Below are 13,241 nucleotides of genomic sequence, written 5' to 3'. Positions count from 1 at the left end.
CAGTACCAGTCAAAAGTTTGGAAACATTACTATTTTTAATGTTTTTGAAAGAAGTCTCTTATGCTCATCAAGCCTGCAGTTAAAAAAAAACAAAAAAAAACAGTAATATTATGAAATATTATTACAATTTAAAATAATGGTTCTCTTTTTTAATATACTTTAAAATGTAATTTATTTTTGTGATGCAAAGCTGAATTTTCATCAGCAAGTTCTCCAGTCTTTGGTGTCTTATGATCCTTCAGAAATCATTCTAATGTGCTGATTTATGATCAATGTTGGAAACAGTTGTGCTGCTTAATATTTTTTTTATAACCTGAGATACTTTTTTCAGGATTATTTGATGAATAAAAAGTTAAAAAGAACTGTATTTATTTAGAATAGAAATCTTTTGTAACAATATACACTACCGTTCAAAAGTTTGGGAACAATAACTATTTTTTTTAAAGAAATTAGTACTTTAATTCAACAAGGATGCGTTAAATTGATAAAAGGTGATGGTAACAATTTATATTGTTAGAAATGTTTTTATTTTGAATAAATGCTGTTTTTATGAATAAATGCTGTTAACGTTTTACTCATCAATGAATCCTGAAAAAAGTATTCCAAAAAAATATATTAAACAGCACAACTGTTTCCATCATTGATAATAACTGAGTATCAAATCATCATATTAGAATGATTTCTGAAGGATCATAAGACACCAAAGACTGGAGTACTTGCTGATGAAAATTCAGCTTTGCATCACAAAAATAAATTAAATTTTAAAATATATTAAACAAGAGAGCCATTATTTTAAATTGTAATAATATTTCATAATATTACGTTTTTTTTTTTTGTTTGTTTTTTTTTACTGCAGGCTTGATGAGCATAAGAGACTTCTTTCAAAAACATTAAAAATAGTAATGTTTCCAAATTTTTGACTGGTACTGTATATATATATATACACACACACACAAATGGCAAATTTAGAGACTCCTACTGAAAAATCCTACTCACCCCAGAAATGCATTATAAAGATAAAATGTCTTTCCCAGTGAGCCATTATAATAACTGTTCTGTGTAAATGACTGAAATATTTCAATCCACTGGAGAGTGTGTAGTTGTTTCAGCTTGTCTTGTCTTCAGCTTGTTTTAATACTGTCACACATATATCGTCTGGGAGGAGCTTGATCTGTTGAATGTTGTTCTCTTTCCTTATGTATTTTTTCTTTTTAGTTTCAGTGGTGAAATTTCACAATTTCAGTTGTTTTTGTCAATATCTCCTCTTAATATTTCTGTGATGAATATCACACTCTCTTCATCTTTTGCCATTATTTTCTTTACATTTTAGTAGTCTGTTATCTTATAGCAAGGTATAGGGGATCATTTAAATACAAAGTTTATATTGCACTCCCCTGGTTGAGAATGTATATATGAGAGGTCAAGTATTTATGAATGCTTGCACCTCTTGTCATCACCTTTTGAGAAATCCAGATACGAATGTATTATATGTGTTAAAATATTTGCACTGTATAACATAACAACAGGATAACATTCACTTCAGTCCTGTTCGTTCAGCAGGGGGCGCCACATTCTGTTATTTACAGTCTCTGTGGTTTTCCAAAAGTGGTTTCAAAGCAATATTCTTGTAATATTATTTTTGTTGTGTAAAATATTTGTGTGTGTGTGTCCATATTCTGGTTCTCTATTAGGATCCTGTCTGTGCCAGTAAAGCAAAATATAACTGCCGCTTGCATCATTATGAGCATCTCAGTGTCACAGACTCTCCTTCTCTAATCATATCATCTTTTCATTTGGCCCAATGCTGTCTGGCGACACACCTGCAACAAAAATTTAAAAGGGCTTAAATAAACTATTGTAAAAAATATTCACAAACTTTTAAATAATAGTTTAAAAGTAAATATATATATATTTACTTATATATATTTATATAAGTAAATATATATAAGTAAAAATTACAGAACTAGACGAATTTATGGTGGCTGAGAGAGCTCAGTGCGCTGCAACTGAAGAAACACATGCAGACAAACAAAACAGTTTCATCAGTTTTACAACACGTGTGTGCTTCAAATACTCACAACACAACCAAATACAAAAACGCGCTGCAAATACCACAGACCACAACAGAAAAGTTTCCAGGGGACCCCAATATCAATCAATCCCAAGTGACGAACCCATCTGGGACATGCTTATAGTTCAAATTCTACTTCTTCTTTTTTTTTGTAAAACATACAGAGATGACATGTTTATGACATTTAACTTTGTATACAATATAGAAAAATGTATTAACAATATGTTCAATGTCATCAGAATACAAATGAGAAAAGAAGAGTTAACAATGTCTGAAAAAATAAAATAAATAAAAAAGAACATGAGGGTAAGATATTAATCTATTCATCAGTTACATTGTACAAATTTCATCATGTTATGTTTAAATAGGTTTCATAAGAAATGTTAGGTAATGCAGGGTCCAAGAGAAGGCAAGTTTTAAAGTTGAGACACTCACACAGATATATTTTAACGCATATATTAAAAACTTTTTTGTATAAAATGTATATTTATTTGCAACAGCATCGTAAGGACAGCTATTCAGCTGATGGACACCGTGCTGCGTTGTCATGGGAACATCCCAGGTGAAAATAATGAGGAAATTACGTCCTTGCTCCCTTCACCAAGTGCGTTCCAAGTGGCTACAGGCTCACAAGACTATAGTGCCCCCCTGTTCACTCCAAAGTCCCACTTCAAGATTTCTGATTTCTGTATTTGGTTGTGTTGTGAACTTTTGCAGCGCATTTTTGTATTTGGTTGTGTTGTGAGTATTTGGAGCACGTGTTGTAAAACTGATGAAGATGTTTTCTTAATTTGTGGGTGTTTTTTATTTATTATCCATGCTATTTCAAGATTAACTTTTAAAGAAAAGCTGGAGTTAATCGGCAAAAGAAAACACCAGAGTTTAATTTTGTGGAGAAAGCCAAAGCTTTTTTAAGCATTTCAACCACAACAATAAGGGATACCCCTGGATGAGAGCATCTATCTATCAAAAAGCTAAAGCTTTTTTTTTTTTTTTTCTGTTTATTTTTGCTGTTTGGGTAAGTCATTTAAAATCTAATAGGTTAAGTGACTGATTTTAATTCTGGCCGCTGCTGCCACTGTTTTTATATGTTAAGCTTTAGTTGAGAAAATAGTTGTTTTGCAGAGTTACTGGTCAGTCTGTAAATTTACTAGGCTACTTAGCGACCATGCATATGATTTATTGTCAACAAATGCGGAAGTGTCTGTCTCTAATGTGCTTTGGTTTGAGGGCTGTCATCATGACTGCGTCGACTTAACATTAAATTGTGTTCGTTTTGTGGCCAGTTGTCACCATATTCTGCTGAAATGACACACACCGATTGTCTGATGATGCAATTCTTTGTCATGATGATTTGAATTTTATTACTTTTTGTTTAATTTTGGTGAAAACTCTCACACTCACTCTGATGTTTGCTTGTGGCATTTCTTGTCTAAGTCAAAGGCAACATGCAGTATTATAGAAGATGACACAGTAAGCTATAGGCTGATTTTAGGCTGTTTTTTTCCTCATTAACATTTTCGCCCCCAGAACCTTTTTACAAAACTAGAGGTAGCCTATTATCATTGAAAAATAAGAGTGTGAAAATGTAATTATTTTTTTTGAATAATCTTATGAACCTTTTTCACTCTCATTAAAGCAGCTGTTACCACATTGTGGTGTACTGTATATACTCTGTGTGGGTTATATGAGAGATAAATGTGGCTTTGTGGGAGAATCATTTGGTTACTCTTGTTCATTTTTGTGTGTGAGTTTTTGTAAAGCCTCTCAGGCATTTTGTATCACTGGGCTGCTACTCTTAGAGCACAGTAATATAGAGCTGAATCTGACAGAGTTACACTGTTAATAATGAGTTCAGTGGATGATTGTGATGTAGTCGACTGAAACCATTGACGGTCTGGTATGTTCTCCTCACGGTTCCATGATCGAGCACCTTTATACAGTAAATACTGCGGTTCTGTGTTTGGATACTGTCTGAACCAGTAAAGCAAGATGTCATTGCTGCTTGTACTGTACGTGCAGCTCAGTGTTACAGACTCTCCTTCTTTACTGATTATTGCTTCCTTGTCTTTTGGTCCAATGCTGTCAGGTAATACACCTGGATATACATAGACAACAGAACAGTATGTTTAATAAAACCAAAGCAAAGTCAATATTTGTAATTTCAAAGCTTGTAGAAGTTTACCTTTGCTTAAAATTTTGAACCAATTGCATATGACTTGTTAAGAGAGTACTTTACCTGATACTGTTATGACAATCAGTAGTAGATGTCTCTCCATGTTCATGCTTTGATCTGTTCAGATTTATGTTTTGAGTTTTACTTGCTGAATTACTATACAGTACTTGGAGAGGTGGTCTGTTGTTCATTAATACTATGGGTGTGGCTAGTGACATCAGGGACATTTATATAAGAACTATAAACCAGAAATGAAATATTATTTTATTACATCTGATTTTTTTCTTTAATTTGCCTATAAATCAGTGATTTCACTCCTGCAGCTCATTTTTAATTAATTAAATTGATACAACACAATCTGTTTCACTCACCTGTTTCCCCTATATACTGTAGGATTCTCTCTTTTGATTTTTGTGTGTGAGAGAGACATCCTGTTCACACTGTGGGCCTCAAAGCGCAGTAATACACAGCAGAGTCAGACACTCGCAGTCTCTGCATTATCAAAGGGACTGATTTTGATGCTTTCAATTCAGAGGAAAATCTCTCCTGGTACTCTGTTCCATTAACTCCTCCTCCATATGAATTCCTTTGTAACACAAGTTTGGGGGATTCATCTAATCTCTGTATGTACCAGAAGAGCTCTTGTGATGTTGAGGTTGTAGTATATTTGCAGTCTAATGTTATTAATTCTCCCTCAAATCCAGTAACATGTTTAATTGGCTGATCAACTGTGTCTTCTGATTGACATCCTGGTAACAAACAAGAATAATTCTGTGACAATCAGCGGTATCATGTAGAAATAAAACCAAACATATTATGCTACACAAGTAACATATTTCATTCACAAAACAAGATTAACTGATCAAATATTATTAATGTCTCCTTGAGCCATTGTTTCATTGTTTGTTCTTCGAGATCATAGATTGGTGCCCAAAGAACAGACAAATCAATCTGCAAAAACAGAGTAACTGAGAAAAGAGTGATTCAAAGCTATTATTATATAAGGAAGGGAGGAGCTCAAAACACTGTCAGATGCTCAATGTTATCAGTATCAGAAGAGAGTTGAGGTAGAGTAGAGAATTACAAAGAAGTTATCAAGAACTGATAAAATGTGTACATTTAATGCAATGTTGTCACTTTGGATAAGAGTCTGCCAAATGCATAAATGGAAATTATATACAGTAGTCAACATTTGAAGTGGATCAAAAAAGTTAATCAAAGTTGTCCTAAGACAAGAATGGGTATTGTTCAAAATTCATGTATAACTTGATGAAAGGTTTTGATCCACTTCAAATGTTGTATTTGTAATGTAGTATTACACTATTTAGCAGTTATTCATTTTGCATAATATCGGCATTTTGTAGAGATGAAGTGCTACATGAAGTGCATTCCTTATAACGTTGATGAGCTCAGCTGTTTAATGGAGGTGCAGTGAGGTCATACATCTTCATTTAGTTGTTAAATCTTTCTGTTGAAGTGAAAAAGAGCAAAGATAATTTGCATGGCAACTTCTGTTTGTTTGTTTTTTTATTGGACAATCCATCACAAGTTGTCCATATGCATTGTGCACTACTTACCTTCTTATTAAAAAAAAAAAAGATTATAGTCTGAGACTCAAACCATTCCCATTGTAAATTGACAACACCTTGAATTGTGATCTAGAGAATTTTGTAACCAACAAAAGACAACTGCTGTGGTCAAACCAAGGCAAAACATAAATAAAAAAAACTGGTTGTTTTGCAATAATATTACATATAGAGGTAATCACAAAAAAAGGAAAATGTCAATTAAAATGGCCAAGCAACCAACTTTAGAACATTTGGACCATTTGAGATGGATTGGCCCTGTTTTTATGTTTTCAACATACATGTATTTATACTGCAGTGGGAGGTGCTCAGCTGTTCATGAATAGTGTGGGTGTGGTCAGTGACATCAGACCCAATCCTCTATCCATTGTTATCCTTTCATAATGTACATATGAGGAACAGTGCCATTAACTGATGTGAATTACTGTGTAATCAATACTTCTCAATCTTATGATAAGGTGACTCTTTTTATGCAATCTATTCTTACTGTGGATCTTAAAATAATCAACAAAAGGCAAACGGTTTCTTTCACAACGGTTCTTCCAATTTTTATTAAACAATTTATATTATTGAAACAGCTTCAAGTTTACAATTCCCCTTTCTTATGGAATATATTTTAGTTAACATGAGAAGACAAATAAAGGTTTCACTTCTTTTGTAAAATGTGAAATTTATTTAACTGTAAAACGCATTGACGGCAACTTGTTCTATTATCATGTCACTCTATCTCTACTGTCTTCATGCACTCCTAAACTGTTCAGCAGGTGTTACCACATTCTGATATTTACAGTCTCAGTGGTACATGTGGTATAATACACATTTGATAACGTTTTTGTAAAGCCTCTCAGGCATTTTGTATCACTGGGCTTCTACTCTTAGAGCACAGTAATAGAGAGCTGAATCTGACAGAGTTACACTGTTAATAATGAGTTCAGTGGAGGTTTGGGATGTAGTCGACTGAAACCGACGGTCTGGTATATCATCATATCCGCTGTATGATTTAGCACCTTTATACAATAAATACTGAGGCTCTCTATTAGGATACTGTCTGAACCAGTAAAGTCTAACATTACTGCTGCTTGTATCATATGAGCATCTCAGTGTCACAGACTCTCCTTCTCTCTTAGTTATCTTCGTATCTTCGTCACTTGGCCCAATGCTGTCAGAAAACACACCTGGAAATAATATAAGACACTTCACAAATCCAATCCTTTCAATGAAACTAAAAGGAGACATAACACACATGCATATGCGTGATTTACCTGATATAATTATGAGGATCAATAAATACCTCTCCATGTTGATATTTCAGATCTGAACTGTTTTTAAAAGTACAATTGTACAAAGTGAAAATTGTACTCTGTTGTTTTGAATGATAAATTATACCATAAATAATACTATGCATAAATCATAGATAAATGAATGCCCTAGTGAAATATTGCTTTATTGGGACCCCCTCGAAAATGAGATGTTACACCTCAAGGGGCTATCCTTTTAATAAATTAAAATTTATATTCAAATTTATATTGTGGGTGTGGATTGTGATAAAATGACCCGCCCCCTTTTCTGCCAATACACATCAAGCATCGCTTTTGATCTGATGACTTTAATTGAAAGATTGTGGTTGTCACATGCCTGTCCTGTCTTGTGTTGCACATGGGTGTTTTGTTATTTTGGGCCATCTGCTCATGTCATTGTCTGATCCCTCCCCCTTGTTATCTGATTATTGTTTGAGTTCTTCCACCTGTTCCCTCTTGATTAGTTCCCTTTATAAGTCCCCTCTTGTTTGCAGTCTGTGTCGGTTCGTTGTTTAAAGGGGACATATCATGCCAAATGCACTTTTTTAGCCTTTAAATGCATTTTGTTGTATATTTGTGTTTAGAAGTACAGAAAATATGAAATTATTCTTTTCAGGTGCTTCGTTGATATCTTTATATTCTGTTTTGGTCATATTTTTCAACCTGTTCCGATTTTTCTGTTATCTATGATGCTTTTTGAACTATTACGTCACAGTGTTTGCAGCGGAACTGCCAAATAAGGACATTGACTTCCGGCCCAACACTTCGAGCAATCCGCCATTTTTATTTCTCGCTGTAATTTTGTAGTCCAAGCTAAAGGATGCAGAAGTTATGAGAGGGTAAGTTAAAATGTTCGGTTGTTGGATGTAGTAACCCACACGCTTCATTACACCGTTGGATGTAGTAACCCACACGCTTCATTACACCGTCTAATGTAGATGAACTGCTGCACGTGACAGGGCGCATGTTTAACTGAAAGAACGAGCAGAGAGAGAGACCCGGTCGCGCGCGCGCTCACTCTCTCTTCAGAGCCAGGCGAAAGTGTAAACAAGACTTCACCGTCTCCAAACTAGACACTGTCTTGCTCTCTCTCCCTCGCACATATTAATCTAAATAAATCGACACGGTGGTAAAAGGTCGGAAGACCAAAGTTTCATGTGTAAATACAGTACACACCATTGCGATACATCCATATGAAGACGTTGTTCTACAGGTTCGTCGTCTTCATTTTCATCTCGCTCCGGCTCCGACTCTGGCTCGAACATGTAAGGCTGGCTGGACAAGTCTTCCGTTGTTGACATTTTGTTAATAACGTGTGAATAAAAAGTTTCTGTGCCGCTAGATAATCGTATCTCTGCTATCAAACTACAAAAATGGCCGAACGGGGTGGAGTTGAACCGAGTGTGGGCGGGGTATGAAGTGTCTCAATTGTATTTAAAGAGACCGCACCAAAACGAGTTGCTCTCAGACGCACATCAGAAAAGGGGTAGAAAAGGGGCCTGTGGAGCTATAATAATGAGGAATTCAGACCCAAGCATTGCAGTTCCGCTTTATATAGACTACAAATATATGATTTATATGTAAAAAGGAACAATTTAAAAGCATGATATGTCTCCTTTAATGTTTCCCGTACCCTGTGATTCCCTAGTGAGTTTATGTTCTGTTTTTGGTTTGTATTTACTAGTTGTTTTCCCCCTCGTGGGTTTTTGTATTTGTTTTTCTTTTAATAATAAACTATCATTCTCCTGCACTTGAGTCCTCGCACTTTTTGTATTATATTTAACCGTGACAGTGGTATCCAAGCAGTTTGATTCAGTATAGGTCTGAGAGAGAAGTCTGTTATTCAAAGCTCTGGATTTGTTTTGTTTTTTTGTTGTTGTTGTTTTTTTTTTTGCAAAAGTATTGAACGTTATTTTCTCACAATAAACATGCACTGTTGGAAATTGACTGTGGAATTCACAGTAATTAACTGGCAGAAAGTGACAAGTAACTGTAAAAACAGTAATAAACGTCAACAATTGTCAACATCAGGATAAATAACAGTTTTTTCACTGTGTTTTCATTTACAGCAGCAACATTGTAACTGTAAAATGAAACACAATAATCTCCAAGTAGTCTAGATTTTATGTCACAGTACCATAATGCAACTTGCATAAAACTATTTACAGATTACCAGTATTCTGCTGTTAAAATAAAAATGGACTGCATTGTAACATTTTTGACACACTGACTTGACACACACCCAAGTGAGGACAGGTGTAAGCTGACACAAAACAAGACAACAAGAGATGAGGTAGTGCTCATCTCTTTCATATACTTGATGCAATTGTGTGATGCTGTAAACAAACTGGTGTTTTTGTTGTCTTTTTTTATTTGTATGATAGGAAATGGTACATATGTCATATGTATATGGCTTTGTGATGTTTCCACATTGTTCTTTATTATGAAAACTCATGTGAGAGCAATCACTGGTAGCACTGGCAGTGTGTGATCTGGACATATATGGAGGCTGTTCTCATTTGCCCAGAGTGCCAAGGCCATGTTTTAATACTCTTGTTTTCCTTCAATTCCACATAATCGTGGAGCAAATATTTAATTTCCTTAATTACCATCTGCAAAATGAGCAAGACATGAAAGATGCCACTGTATAATGACACAGGCAGGGCCGTGCACAGGGGGGTGGCCCGGTGGCTAGAGCCACTGCCCTTCTGCCCTCATCAGCTGAGGTGCCCCTCTCGCCACCCTCCAGAAAATTCCCATAAAAACGTTCTGTTATCACTCCGCTAAAGATCCACTGATTCCGCTAATCCGCTCCGTGTTTTCCTGCTCGCTCCGCAGCGTCACTCGTAGACAAGCATGTGCCCGCTCTCCGACGACAGTTTCAGAATAGAATGTTGTCCCATTCACAGGTCGATTACAAATTACAATCCACATTACAGACAGTAGTCGATCCACAAAATTAGTATTTTGGTAATATGTTTTTGTATTTCTGTCGCAAAATGTTTTGCTCCTGTTCTTCAAATAGTGCTAACAACTCGTGCAACATCCATGTTCTTGGAAGAAAAGCAAATGTGTTTCGTGCCGTTAGCCCCCTTGTAACCTACTATACTAAGGTACTATTCATTTAGATTAGAACACATTTAGATAATATATAGTATATTACCTTTTTATTATGTATAATGTTAATATGGTCTCATTAAAATATTATAAATATGATGTATGTTATAGATATATACTAGTATATCAACTAAGGCAACTGATTATAATGGGAAATATATTTACAGGAGTTAAAGTGGGAAAAACTGTCTGCTAAATATTCTATACATAATGATTTACCCTCTGGCTTTCTAGAACTTTGATTAAATTTTTGCAAGAATAGGCTTTGTCTTTGCTCTTTCTCACTCTGTTCTTCTAATTTTGTGAAGGCATTGTTTTTTTTTTGGTCTACAAAATCTGCCGACAACAGAAAATGTTATTTATTTATTTGTGATTTATTTATTAGTGTTATTTAGATTAGATCAGGTTAAATAATTTGATTGAACAAGAATTCTAATTTTCACTACTCCGAGTGTATGATTGCAGAACAATATATGTTTGAAAATTGATGGAGCAACAGATTTTGTGTGAAAATAAATCAGAAAGGTGGTTTGTTTAAAAATCGTATTAATGTATGAGGTGGCAAGGAGGTACACACGGGGTAAAACCAGCAAGGTAAAGACACAGTATTGATAAAAATACTTAAGCTAAATTAATATGCTTTTAATAATGTCTAAGTCGATACTTGTTCAAACCAATCATTTTAGCAAAGTTTATAACATTTTTGGAGTTATTTTGATAAATTAAATAATAAATGTTTGTTCAATAAATATAGGCTATCTGTCATAATTTTCATTTTTTTATGATCATTTTAAAAATACAGAAACAAGATTCTTGAGATCTTTGTATTTAAATTGCTACATAAGTCTAAAACATTAAAAATAAAAATAAAATAGTAGATTAAATTAGCACAGAATCAACTTTGATCAAGTCAATGATCAGCCAAATTTCCAAGTCCATCATCAAAAGCGTTTATGAAAAAAAGTGCTGAGCAGAATTTGTGCCATCGAGTGGTAAAATAGAGAATTAAGTCAAATGCGCATTTCTTCCCCGGTGTGACTTTATAACTGTTGTAACCTGTATATCATTTCAATATATACTTTAACTGTATAATATTAAATTAAATGTCTATACTACTTCCATAGGATGAGGCAGCTCAGAGAGTGAGAGCCCACTGAGCATCAGACAGTTAAACTGGCATTGACATTGAATTATTTAATTGGAGGAGTTATTATAACAACATAAATTGATTTTGCACTAAATCCTAATTGAAATCTTATTGCCCATATAAAAGAGTTGTTTTTAATTTTCTATATTAAGATGATACTGCCTCATTCAAACTCCTTATAGTGCCCCCTTTTTTGGTTTAAGCCACTGCCCCTCAAAATGTCTGTGCACGGCCCTGGACACAGGGGTAGCTTACATAATTTTTATTATAGGCTATGGGTAGTACAGCATTACTACTATTACTACAGACACACTCACATCCTGGATTGTCAGAGGAACTGAAGTTTTGCTGAGATTTGCTTGAAATCTCTCTTTGAATTCATCCTCATTTTGTCCGGTTTAGAGAATTTATTTAGCATGAACTTGGGGATTTCATTTACTTTCTGCTGGTACCAGAAGAGAGTCGGGTTTGTGTAATCAGTCTGATATGTACAGTTGATTGTTACATCATCACCTTCAACAGCATATTGAATCTGTTTATGCTGATCAACTTTGTCTTGAGAATTACATCCTGAAATAGAATTGAAACAATATGAATAAAATTTTTGCCCATTGGCTGCAAGGAATGTGCACATAGACACACAAGGAAAATTCATTTTAAATATAAGCAAGAAAATAATCATTGTTTGATAGTGCTACTCACCCCAGATATATAAAAATATGATCACAATGGCACTTCTCCAGAGTGTCATCATACACAACTGAAATGACCAACTATTGCCTAAAGGCAAAGATGTTGTGATCCTCTTCCTCTTTCTGCATCTGTTAAAGCAGCAATACATTCAAGTCATTTGATCTGACTGCTATGAGGAGCCTGTGCTACAGTATTAGCCAATGACGACTGTAGATTATGTACTATCACTTAATTTTTTTATAGGCTATGTATAGTAATGAATCTCAGGATGTATGTATGTATCCATGTATTTGATTAGCTTATATCACTTTTTATTCACTGAAAATGACAGTACAGTGTAAGACTTGAGAAATTAGATAAATGCTAGGCCGTCTACTTGAGGCCCTGAGAGAACAAAGGACCTCTCTGGAAATTAACATTTGAACTCCCCTTGTGCACTATCGAGACGGAAGTCTCACCTCCGAGTCATCCTAATCTACATTTCATTCCCTCATCCCTCACCCTCTCTCTCTCATGCTCAGATCACCTGAATTCACCCAAGAAAATATATAGAATATATATAGATATAAATATATATCATTTGAAATGTCTCAGTGTGACTGGTACAAATATCTCATTTCCAAATAAGTAAAACAAAAGGTAATAAGGTTTTTAAGAGTTTAGAGATTGCTGGCTCACAAAGGAAGGTGGTCTCGAGACAAATGGTCTCCTACCCCCAAAAGGTGTCAACTCTGAATGTAAATTCCCATTGTTAGCAGATGTTTCCATGTGAAAGAGGTTCTGTATCTTATTACACTGCGCTTCAGGACGCTTGATTCTGATTGGTTAGTCGTGGCATTCAGCATCAGTCTAATATTTCCTTATATGTACTATCATCCAGCAACGCTGTATATCAGTCTGCTTATCTGAGTAACTGAAACCGGCACTTAATGAGTTCAAATTCATTTAACAAGTTACATGCAGAGAACTGCAGCCATTAAAAATTTACATTTATTCATTTTAGCTGACGCTTTTATCCAAAGCGACTTACAATTGCTATATATGTCAGAGGTCGTACGCCTCTGGAGCAACTAGGGGTTAAGTGTCTTGCTCAGGGACACATTGGTGTCTTACAGTGGATTCGAACCCGGGTCTCTCACACCAAAGGCATGTG

The sequence above is a fragment of the Abramis brama genome, assembly GCF_963993115.1.
Source record: "Abramis brama genome assembly, chromosome: 7".
Taxonomy (NCBI): Eukaryota; Metazoa; Chordata; class Actinopteri; order Cypriniformes; family Leuciscidae; genus Abramis; species Abramis brama.
This window is presented reverse-complemented; position numbering follows the sequence as displayed.